Source organism: Oryctolagus cuniculus, chromosome 2 (genome assembly GCF_051225735.1).
Source record: "Oryctolagus cuniculus isolate XC-2025 breed Fujian yellow rabbit chromosome 2, ASM5122573v1, whole genome shotgun sequence".
NCBI classification, from domain to species: domain Eukaryota; kingdom Metazoa; phylum Chordata; class Mammalia; order Lagomorpha; family Leporidae; genus Oryctolagus; species Oryctolagus cuniculus.
Window position 1 is genome coordinate 100,249,505 of NC_142868.1, and position 12,614 is coordinate 100,262,118.

The 12,614-nt window shown below is 39.4% G+C and overlaps 1 long non-coding RNA gene across 1 annotated transcript in view; it reads left to right on the plus strand.

Annotated features, from left to right (window-relative positions):
- The first annotated feature begins 8,815 nt into the window (after positions 1-8,815).
- Positions 8,816-12,614, plus strand: part of LOC149127939 (uncharacterized) — a 45,687-nt gene continuing 41,888 nt past the window's right edge. The window contains exon 1 of the long non-coding RNA XR_016229639.1: positions 8,816-9,368. This is a non-coding gene — a long non-coding RNA (uncharacterized LOC149127939). The remainder of the gene's footprint in view (positions 9,369-12,614) is intronic.

Consider the following 12,614-nt stretch of genomic DNA (forward strand, 5'->3'; position numbering starts at 1 on the left):
AGTTAAAAAAAAAAGGAATGAGTCTCAAACATCTAAGCCTAGGCACCTGCATCTCAGACCAGAGAAGCAACTGTGCCATGAATATATAGATCTCAAAGTTACACTCCTTGAAATAGAAAATGAACTTGCAGGTATCAAAGAGCTAGCCTGTACCAAAGAGCATTTGGTCCTATGTCCTTTCCTAGGAATGGTTCCTCCTATTTACATGGTCACACACTTCTGCCACCAGGAGCTGCTCATACTAGGACTGGAGATGTGGACTCTAAGAATTCCTGAGAAGACAGAAAGTAGGAAGACCACGCTCACTGACAGTTTGCTGTCCTTAGGCACTCCCTTTCTCTGTGTCCAAGCTCTATACTCCATGTGTTGACTGGACTTCGCATTTGGAGGATTTATCTTTTCCTGAATGCAGAAGAATGAACAGTCCCTGTTATGAAGATACAGGGACTGACAATCAGGGAGCAGGATTGACAAATGCAGAATCCAACAAAGATTAAGAGCTAAGCGCAATCTTTTCTGATCACCGCTACTAAAAATACTTAGTCATGTACCTGTGCTGTCTGGCCATGTTTGGTTTGGTATTTATTTATTTTATGAATATATTCTTTAAACAGATATTCAGATAAAATTAATATTACCTTTCCTCACAACCCCTGTCCTGAATCAATCATTGTGATGTACAGTTTACATCCTCCTATCACTTTTCTCTTATACTTATATCCACATGTCTATAGAAATGTGCAGTGAAGGAAAGACAGATTTCATGTGGCTTTGAGTTTGGAATACAATATGAAATGTTACATAAAATTCCAAAATAATCCAATACATACTTTTTAAAATTTCAGAAATCATATAACTTTCTTATGTAGTATAGTTGAGTTATGAATATAGCTCACCTATCATGGAATTCATGAACTAAAAGCATACATATAAATCATTCCTTTCCAGTAATTGGTAGCCATCTCTGCTGCCAATTTAGAACACTTTAACACCTCTAAAAGAAAGTAGGAGGTGGGGCAGTTGGCCTAGTGCTGAACATGCTGCTGGGGACACCCAGATCACGTAGTGCCAGGATTTGAGTGCCATTTCCACTGCTGGTTGAATTCTAGCTTCCTGCTAGTTGGAAACCCTGGGGGCACATCCAGTAGGCAATGGCTCAAGTAATTGGGAACCCTAAGCCATTTGGAGACCTGGAGTTAGTTCCCAGCTCGCAGCTTTTTAAAAGTTGTTTTAAAAATAATCAATTTGTTAAAAAAAAAAATAAAAAACAGAGAGAGGAAGAGAAATTGTCCACCCAGTAGTTCACTCACCAAATACCTACTATATCTAAGACTGGGCCAGGCTGAAGCCAGAAACCTTAGATCTTAATCTGTGTTTCCATGCAGGTTGCAGGAACCCATGTACTTAATAAACATCACGATGATCACCTACTGCCTCCCATGGTGTGCACTGGCAAGAATATGGAATTGGAAGAGCCAGGTTTAAACTCAGCTACTCTTATGTGGAATGTAGCTATCCAAACAATTTAACTACTGCACCAATCACCCAACTCAGCATAAAATTTTATATTGGAGTATCAGGTGGATATTACCTGCTTTCCATTCATGGAAAACATTTAGAAACAGAAAATAAACCTTTGAAATATCAATTTTTCCTTGGGAGAAAATAGTTCACAGTGTTGTGAGTTTCAGGGTAGAAGTTGGCATTTAGCAATTGGATAAATCTCTGGACATTTATGGGTTTGTTGCCAGACTTAGTGCTCTGGATTGGAAATTATTTATCCCTTCTGAAACTCATGGGGAAATTTAATCCCAATTGTGAGATATTAAAAATTGGGTCCAGGGGCTGGCACTGTGGCCTAGCATGTAAAGCAATCCCACATGGTCACCAATCCAACTCTCTGTATGGCCTGGGAAAGCAGTAGAGGATGGCCCAAGTCCTTGGGTTGGGCCTCTGCACTCACGTGAGAGACCCAGAAGAAGGTCCTGGCTCCTGGCTTCGGATCAGCCCAGCCCTGGCCATTGTGGCCATCTGGGGAGTGAATCAGCCACCAGAAGACCTCTCTCTCTCTCTGCCTCTCCTTTTCTCTGTAACTCAGACCTTCAAATAAATAAATGACTCTTAAAAGGGGGTGGGGTTTAGGACAGACTTTCTTAGAGGTGATTAGGATAAATCCACTCACGTGATTAATGGGTTAATGGCTGATCTCCAGAGGTTTTCCATGAAATCCACTTTGGATTGGCCTCTCTCTCCCTCCCTGAATTTGTCCCCGTGCCACCTCAGGCCTCTGCCAAAAAAAAAGGACACCGCCAGACGCTGCTCAACCTCGGGACCAAAACCTTGAACCAAATAAACCGTTTCTACCGCCCACCCGGCGTGCGACACTGTGCTCACGGTAACAGGAAAAAGGACGCAGTGTCCTAGGAAGAGCTACTCCGAGAGAACTCGGCGGTGCACCTGAGACTCCACTCCCCTTGTAGTTAGAAAACTCAGGGCAATCAGGGCACCGTGGGCAGAAAGAGGGGCAGGAGGACCCGCAGACCACAGCTCCTCCCCCAGTGCAGTCCACAGTCTCCCTGAGGACCGTCCCAGCCTAACTGCACAAACAGGGCAGACCTGGGGCTGCGGTCCCTGGGCTGAGCCTACAGGGGCAGAAGCCCAGGTCCTGGCCACCAGCGCAGCTCCCACCCGGTGGGCCCCACACTCACCATTTCCTCGCTTCCGAGGCATTCTGGAGTTCTTGGGCGGCTCCTGCGGTGCAGGAAGTTCACACAGCGCAGCCCCTGAGGCACCGGAGCCAGCTCAGCAGCAGAACTGGGGACCATTCCCAGAGGTGCCACAAAGAAAGATCCCGCTGGGCTCCGCAGGGTCGCCCTGACGTGCCTGATTGGACAGTGGCCGCACTACGTCACAGAAGGTGTAGCCAATCAGAATCCGCTAGGCTGGGGCGGTTCCTTGGGGCGGTGCCTGGTAACAGGGGAGGTGGGGCTCAGACTGAAGCCGCTGTCTTCTCCGGGCCCGGGCGCTCCGGCAGCAGGGGGCGCTGTCCCTGCTCTGGTGACCTCGGCTTCTGGGCGCCCTCAGCTGTCTGCGGTCCTGCTGGATCCTGTGAGCCCAAGCTTGCTTCCTGAGAGCTGCAGTTTACAAGGTGCTCGCTGAACGCGTGCCTTTCCCGCAGTCTTGGCTTCTTGTTGTTAACTCCTCTGAAGGTTCCTAAGCTGTTTACTTGAATGTACTTAAAGATATCACATGAACTATTTTTCCTTTGATTTCTTTCGCAGCGATTTGTTAGTCTATGTTTTGTTCTTCAAGTTGTTTTCTGTTTATTTCCTGCTGGTGAATAGTAAAACAGTTGATGGCATATATTGACTTTCTACCCAGTGATCTTGTTAAATTTTCTTAATATTTTCTATATCTGAATTATGTTGGATTATCTGTTGATAATGTCATCAACCACATATATTGACAGTTTTGTTGCTTAAAAGTTGGTCCTTTCACCGAATATTTCCTTTTTATTAATTTCTCTGATTATGTTTCTATGTTGAATAGAAATAATGAGAAGAGACAGCTTTGTCTAGGTCTGCTCCCAGGGAAAAAGATTTCAGTGTTCTGTGTCAATTATGCTGTTTTTAATAGGCTCACTATAGTAGGTAATCTTAGTTGGAATAATGAAGTTGCTAATATGTACTTTCTAACAGCTTCTTATTTAAGGTTAGATACTAAATTTGATTAAATCTTCTAATCTAAGTGATTATGTAACTTTTTCTTGTATTTTTACTCACATGGATAATCGACATTCGTTTTTAATGGTTAACCATCTTTTAGTATATCCAGCTTGTTATTAATATATGTTATTAATATATGATTTTGTATATTGTTTAACACAATAATTTTTCTTTGAGTATTTCTATTGCTTTTTATTAAAGAGATGTTCCTTAAATTCCTTTTTATTTCATGTCCTTGTCTGATTGTGCCATCAATACAATGTTGGATGTACAAGGGACGTCTTTACTGCATTAAATGATGATACTATTGTAGGCTTTGTAAGAACAGAACAAGGTATCTTTATTTTCCCAAAGAAGCTGTTTATTTAATGAGTACAAACTTCATAAGTACAACATTAGAAATATAGTAATTCAGCTGGTGCTGTGGCTCACTAGGCTAATCCTCCGCCTGCGGCGCCGGCACCCCGAGTTCTACTCCCAATTGAGGTGCCAGATTCTGTCCCGGTTGCTTCTCTTCCAGTCTAGCTCTCTGCTGTGGCCTGGGAGTGCAGTGGAGGATGGCCCAGGTCCTTCAGCCCTGCACCAGCATGGGAGAGCGGGAGGAAGCGCCTGGCTCCTGCCTTGGGATCAGCACAGCGCGGCAGCCATTTGGGGGGTGAACCAACCAAAGGAAGGAAGACCTTTCTCTTTCTCTCTCTCTCTCGCTAATTCTGCCTGTTTAAAAAAAAAAAGGAAGATAGTAATTCTGCTGATCATGCTCACCCTTCACACCCACTCCCACCCACATTCTCCTCTTTCTCTAATTCTCACCCATTCTCCATTAAGAAAAAAAAGAACTCTTTCTACACAGTCAATAAAAGTGAAGTTCAAGTCATTGCTTCTTAAAGTGTCAATTTCACTTCTACAGATTTCCTTTCAGGTGCTCTATTAGTTATCACAGATCAGGGAGAACATTTAGTATTTGTCCCTTTGGAAATGGCTTATTTCACTAAGTATGATGATTTCAGATTCATCCATTTTGCAAATGCCTCAATTTCATTTTTTAACCACTGTGTAGCATTCCATAGAGTACATATCCCATAAATTTTTTTATCCATTTTTCAGTTGACAGACATTTAGGTTGATTCTGTGTCTTAGCTATTGTGAATTGAGCTTCAGTAAACATGGAGGGGTGCAGATAACTCTTTTATTTGCTGATTTCATTTCCCTTGGGTAAATTCCCAGGAGTAGGATGGCTGGGTCATATGGTAGGTCTATATTCAGATTTCTAAGGTATCTCCAAACTTATTTTAATGATGATTTTACCACCACCAACAGTGGATTAGGGTACCTTTTTCCACACATCCTGGCCAGTATTTTTAGTTTGATTTCTGTATGAAAGCCATTCTAACTGGGGTGAAATGAAACCTAATTGTGGTTTTGATTTGCATTTCCCTGATGGCTAGTGATCCTGAACCATTTTTCATGTGTCTATTGGAATTTTGGATTTCCTCTTTTGAAAAATATCTGTTTAAATATTTGGCCCATTTCTTAAGTGGGTTGTTTATTTTGTTGTTGTGGAGATGCTTGATCTATTTATATATTCTCATTATTAATCCTTTATCATTTGCATTGTTTGTAAATAATTTCTCCCATTCTGTTGGTTACCTCTTCACTTTCCTGAGTGTTTCTTTTGCAGTACAGAAGCTTCTCTATTTGATGTAATCTCATCTGTTAATTTTTGGCTTTGGTTGCCTGTGCCTCTGGGATCTTTTCCAAGAACTCTTTGCCTTTGCCAATGTCTTACAGGGTTTCCTAAATGCTCTCCAGAAATTTGATAATATCAGGTGATAGATTTAGGTATGTAATCCATTTTTAATTGATTTTTGTGTATGGTATAAGGTAAGGGTTCTGCTTCAGATGCCCACATGTAGAAATCCAGTTTTCCCAGCACCATTTGTTGAAGAGACTGTCTTTGCTCCAGGGATTGGTTTTAGCTTCTTGGTCAAATAGAAGTTGGTTGTAGATGCTTGGATTGATTTCTGATGTTTCTATTCTGTTCCATTGATCTATCCATCTGTTTTTGTACCAGCACCAGGCTGTTTTGATTATAACTGCTTTGTAATATGTCTTGAAATCTGATATTGTGATGCCTCTTTCTTTGTCTTTTTTTGTATAAGATTGCTTTAGCAATTCAAGTTTTCCAATGCCTCCAAATGAATTTCAGTATCATTTTTTCTAGATCTGCGAAGAATGCCTTTGGTATTTTGATTAGTGTCACATTGAATCTGCAAATTGCTTTAGGAAGAATGGACATTATGATGATATTGATTCTTCCAATCCATGAACATGGGAGATTTTTCCAATTTTTTGTGTCTTCTATTTCTTTCTTCAATGTTTTGTAATTCTCATCATAAAGATCTTTGACATCCTTGGCTAAATGTATTTCAAAGAATTTGATTTTTTTGTAGCTGTTGTGAATGTGATCAATCTTAGAAGTTCTTTTTCAGTCATGGCATTGTCTGTATATACAAAGGCTGTTGATTTTTGTCTTATTGACTTTGTATCTTGTTACTTTACCAAAGTCTTTTATGGGTTCCAATAGTCTCTTGGTGGAGTCTTGTGGATCCCCTATATATAGAATCATGTCATCTGCAAATAGGGATAATTTTACTTCCTCATTCCCAATTTGAATCCCTTATTTCTTTTTGTTGTCTAATGACTCTGACTAAAAGTTCCAGGACTGTACTGAATAGCAATGGGAAGAGTGAATATTCTTGTCTGGTTCCAGATCTCGGTGAGAATGCTTCCAACTTTTCCCCATTCAGTATGATCCTGGCCATGGGTTTTTCATAAATTGCCTTGATTTTGTTGAGGAATGTTACTTCTATACCCAAATTTCTTAGAGTTTTCATCATGAAAGGGTGTTGTATTTTATCAAATACTTTCTCTGCATCTATTGAGATAATCTCATGGTTTTTTCTTCAACATTTTGTTAATGTGATGTATCATATTGGTTGAAAATGTTGAACCATCCTTGCATATCAGAGATAAGTCCCACTTGATCCAGGTGGGTGATCTTTCTTATGTGTTGCTGGATTTGAAAGGCTAGAATTTTGTTGAAGATAATGGCATCTATGTTCATCAGAGAAATTGGTCTGTAATTCTCTTTCTTTGTTTTATCTTTTTCAGGTTTAAGAATTAAGATGATGCTGGATCATAAAAATAATTTGGGAGGATTCCCTCCCTTTCAATTGTTTTGAATAACTTGAGAAGTGGAGTTAGTTCTTTAAATGTCTGGAAGAATTCAGCAGTGAATAAATCTGATACTGGGCTTTTCTTTATTGGGAGGGCCTTTATTACTGATTTGATTTGTGTCTTGGTAATGAGTCTGTTTAGATTTTCTATGTTTTCATGGTTCAATTCATGTGGGTTGTTTGTGTCCAGGAATCTACCAAATTCTTTAAGGTTTCCCAGTTTGTTGGCATACAGCTCTTGGTAGTAATTTCCGATGATTCTTTCTATTTCTGTCATGTCTGTTGTTACATTTCCTTTTTCATTTCTAATTTCTGATTTGTGTTTCTCTCTCCTTTTTTTGGTTAGTTGGGCCAATGTTGTGTCAATTTTGTTTATTTTTCAAAAAAAAAGTCAGCTCTTTCTTTTGCCGATCCTTTGTATTTTCTTGTTTCAATTCTTTTGATTTCTTCTCTAATTTTAATTAATTCTTTTCTCCTACTAGTTTTTGGTTTGGTTTACTGTTATTTTGCTAGATCCTTCAGGTGCATTGATAGCTCATTTATTTGGTACCTTTCCAATTTCTTTATATAGGCATCTATTGCTATAAACTTTCCTCTTAACACTGCTTTTGCTGTATCCCATAAGTTTTGATATGTTGTGTTGTGGTCTTCATTTGTTTCCAGAAATTTTTTATTTCCCTTTTGATATTTTCTATGACCCAGTGTTCATTCAGGAGCATGGTGTTCAGTCTCCATGTGTTTGCATATGTTCTAGAGATTCCTAAATTGCTGATTCCAATTTTCATTCCATGGTAGTCTGAGAAGATGCATGGTATGAATTCGATTTTTTTTTTTAGTTTGTTGATATTTGCTTATAGCCTAGTATGTGGTTAATCCTAGAGAAAGTTTCATGCACTGCTGAGAAGAATGTGTGTTCTGCAACTGTGGGATGAAAAGTTTTATGGATCTCTGTCAAGTTGCTTTTGACTATAGTGTTGATTAAATCTGCTGCTGTTTCCTTGCTAATTTTATGTCTGTTTGATCTTTCCATTGCTGGAAGTGGGATATTGAAGTCCCCCATCACTACTGTATTGGAGTCTAAGTCTCCTTTTAAATTCCTTAATATTTTTTTAAATAGCCAAGTGCCCTGTATTTAGGTGTGTATACATTAATAATAGTTACATCTTCTTGTTGAACTGATCCTTTAATCATTTCTTAGTGCCCTTCTTTGTCTCTTTTAACAGTGCTTGAGTTAAAGGCTATTTTGTCTGATATTATGATGGCTCCATCAGGCCATTTTTGATTTCTATTGGCATGGGATATATTTTTCTATTCTTTCTCTCAGTCTGTGTGCATCTTTGTTGGTGAGATGTGTTTCTTGTGGGCAGCAAATATATGGCTTTTGTTTTTTAATCCATTTGGCCAGTCTGTGTTTTTTAATTGGAGAGTTGAGGACATTTACATTCAAGTTAATTATTGATAAGTAAAGACTTTGCCGTGCCATTTTTCCAAAAAATATTCCTATTTTTTACCTTGAATTTCTTTTGAACTTTTACTGAGGGATCTTCTTCTTTTACCTTCTTTTGTAGTGATGACTATGTTTCTGTTTTTCTGTCTGCAACACATCCTCAAGCATCTTTTGTAGGGTCCAATGAGCAGTGTCAAATTCTGTCGATTTCTGTTTTTTTTTTTTTTTTTTTTTTTTTTTTTTTTTTATGGAAGGTCTTCATTTTACCTTCATTCATAAATGAAAGCTTTGCAGGGTATAATATTCTGGGTTGACATTTTTTTTCCTCTTAAGACTCCTAGCCTGTAGGATTTCTGATAAGAAGTACACTCTTAGTCTAATTGGAGATCTTCTGAAAGTAAACTGGCATTTCTCTTGTGCACATTTTAGAATCTTTATGTTTCACTGTGGTGAATTTGATTACAATGTGTCATGGTAATGTGGGGAGCAACCCGGACTAGACTAAGTTACTGGAATTAAGACTTATTCTATGCATCTGCTCTCCCACAATATGGCGCTGGGAGAGAAGAAAACAGCTTCTACCCAGCTGCCTCTCACCAACTTGACAAGCTGCAAGAGCCGCTCCTGATTGGAGGAGAGCAGCGTACTTGGCGTGTGGGCAGCCGAGTTGGGATTGGCGGAGGAGGACTATAAAGGAGGAGAGAGACGGCATGCACCAGGAACATCTAAGGGGAACATCTATCTGAAGGAACACCTGTGCAGCCCCCGAGAGAGCCGGCCGGCGGTGTGCCGCTCCCCCGCGGAAGTGGGGAATGTGGCAGGGGGAACTGCCCTTCCACGGAGGTGGAAGGGACAGTAGCCAACCCGGGAAGAACCAGCAGCAAACCCGGGGAGGGCCGAGCAGACGAAAGAACAGCGCAGGGTTTAGTGTCATTCCTCCACGAAGAGGGGGAGCGACAGGTAAAGAGCTTTTCTGGTTATGTCTATTAGGAGTTCTATATGCTTCCTGTACTTGGTTCTCTCTTTTTTTCTCCAAATTAAGGAAGTTTTCTGTTATTATTTCACTAAAAAGCCTTCTAATCCTTTCTTTATTTCCACACCTTCAGGAACTTCTAGAACTTGTATGTGGCGTCATTTGATAGTATCCTATAGATTTCCAGCAGTGTTTTTTAACTTTCTAATTTCCTCTTCTTGTTTGGTTTGACTGTATAATTTCTTGTGCTTTATCTCCTAAGTCTGATATTCTTTCTCATGCTTCACTGATCCTGTTGTTAAGGCTCTCCACTGCATTGTTTACTTGTTCTATTACATTCTTCATATCATTTTGATTTCTCTTTAAGATCTAATTTCATGGGAGAAATTTTCTTTCATATCCTGTATGGATTTCAGTAGTTCATGCATTTGCTTCTGCTTACTTTACGTAATCTTATGATCAATTTTCTGAATTCCATTTCCTGTATTTCTTCCATCTCATCATCTTCACATTTAGTATTGAAGTGTTGTGTTCTTTTGGGGGCATCATGTTTTCTTCCTTATTCTGATTTCTTGAATTTGTGCATTTATTGTTCAGCATTTTTTGGAGATACTCATTGGTTTCTTCTTTTTGTTGTTGTGGTGGTGGCTTTTATCATTGTACTATGACTCTGTAGGTAAGTGGAATGTCTGTTTTCAATAAGTATCTAGAGGCTTGTAGTGGGTGTGGCCAGGGCACTCTGTTCAGTTCTCCAGGGTGAAGGGTGTGCCTAAGGTGACACACCCAGGTTTGTCTTGGTAACTTCTCTCTCTCTCTCTCTATTTTAATCAGAAGTGAAATTTATTCTGCTAAGCTGAGCTCCTTTCCTCAAAGGAGACCAGTGTCTGAATGCTAGCCCCAATGGTTGAAATGTTCATCTGCTTTGTCCCAAGAACCATATAAAGGATCTGTTCAGTCCTCAGTGTAAGTTCAGATTCCCCAGCAATGTCTCTCACCAGGTAATCAGGAAGCCTGGAGCATGTGGAGTCTCCTATTGTGACTGCCCAAAGTCCAAGCCACACTGTGAGTCCTCCCACACACCCTCAGCTTTTTTTCACAGTACCAGTACAGAAGCCTCACATAGTTACAACTCCTAGTCCCATTCATTCTCCCAATTCGAGTCAGTAGTCTCCACTTGGCTGGTTACTGGGCACAGACATGAACTGGTACAATTGTTATATATGTCCAAAATGGCATCCACTCTATCTGCTTGTTACAGAATACCATTGTAAAGTGATCAGGGAGAGAAAAACGTGTCTATACTTTTTTTTTGGCTCTGCCTCTTTGGTAGGGGCACTATTCCCCACAGGGATCCAAGTCATTTTTCCTTGAGGCTCTTCCTGCTGCTTTCTTGCCAGTGACTAGGGCTGCTGCAATACGGTCTCACCTCACTTTCCAACGTTGGTACATAGGCTCTCAGCTGCTGGAGTTCCAAGTTGTGGGTATCTAAGCCCTCCACGTAGGTCCACCGTGTCTCTCTCATTTCGGTAGAGTTTCCTCTGCCATTTTCTCCCTAACTATTCCCTGAGACTACACTCTCTCCACCTTTTTAAAAACTATCTTCTCCTGTACTAGAGCAGTAAGCTCCCTCCCTACTCTGCCATCTTAGAATTGCCCCCATTATTGAGTTCTTTTCCAAGAAGTCTTTCCCTATGCCAATGTCTTGTAGGGTATCCCCAATTTTTTCTAGTAATTTAATGGCATCGGGTTGTAGATTTAGATCTTCAATATATTTTGAGTGGAATTTTGTATAAGATGTGAGGTAGGTGTCTTGCTTCATACTTCTGCATGAGGAGATCAATTTTTCCTGGTACCATTTGCTGAAGAGTCTGTCCTTGCTCCAAGGATTCATTTTAGTTCCTTAGTCAAATATAAGTTGGTTGTAGATACTTTGATTGATTTCTGGAATTTCTATTCTTCTCCTTTGTCTGCATATCTGTTTTTTTTTTTTTTTTTTTTTTTTTGCCAGTACCAGTCTATTTGGCTATAACTGCCTTGTAGTATGTCTTGAAACCTGGTATTGTGATGCCTCCAGCTTTGTTTCTGTTGTGTAAAATTGATATAGTTATGCAGGGTCTCCTGTGCTTCCATATGAATTTCAGCATCATTTTTCTATATCTAAGAAAAATGTCCATGGTATTTTGATTGGTATCACATTGAGTCTGTAAATTGCTTTTGGTAATGTGGATATTTGGATGGTATTGACTTCCATTCCATGAATATGGAAGATTTCCTATTTTTTTGTGCCTTATCCTTTTTTTTTTCTTTTTAACTTTTATTTAGTAAATATAAATTTCCAAAGTATAGTTTATGGATTACAATGGCTTTCCCCCCATAACTTTTTTGCCTTCTTCTATTTCTGTCTTTAACATTTTGCAATTTTCATCATAGAGATCTTTGACAATCTTGGTTAAATTTATTCCAAGGTTATTTAACTTTTTGTATATTTATTGTTAATGGGATTGATCTTAGAAGTTTTTTCTCAGCCATGACATTGTCTGTGTATACAATGGCTATTGATTTTTGTGTGTTAATTTTATATCCTTCCACTTTACAAATCTCTTTTTGGAGTATCAATGGTCTCTTCTTGGAGTCCTTTCTTCCCTTATATATAGAATCATGTCATCTGCAAATAGGGTTAGCTTGACTTCCTCCTTCCCAATTTGTATGCTTTTTATGTCTTTTTCTTGCCTAATGGCTCTGGCTAAAACTTCCAGAAATATGTTGAATAGTACCGGTGAGAGTGGGAATCATTGTCATATTCCATTCTTAGTGGGAAAGCTTCCAACTTTGCCCTATTCAGTAAGATGTTGGCTGTGGGTTTGTCATAGATTGCCTTGTCTCAAGGAGTGTTCCTTCTATACCCAAGTTGCTTAAGGTTTTCTTCAAGAAAAGATATTGTATTCTATCAAATGCTCTCTCTACATCTGTTTAGATATCATTGGGTTTTCATTCTTCAGTTTGTAATGTGATATATCACATTTATTGATTTGTGAATGCTGAAACACCCCTGTATACCAAGATTAAATCCCACTTGGTCTGGGTGAATGATCTTTCTGATTGTGTTGTTTGATTAAATTGGCTAGTATTTTGTTGAGGATTTCTGCATCTATATTCATCAGGGAAATTGGTCTATAGTTCTCTTTCTCTGCTGTATTTTTTTTCTGGGTTTAGGTGATGCAGGCTTCATAGCA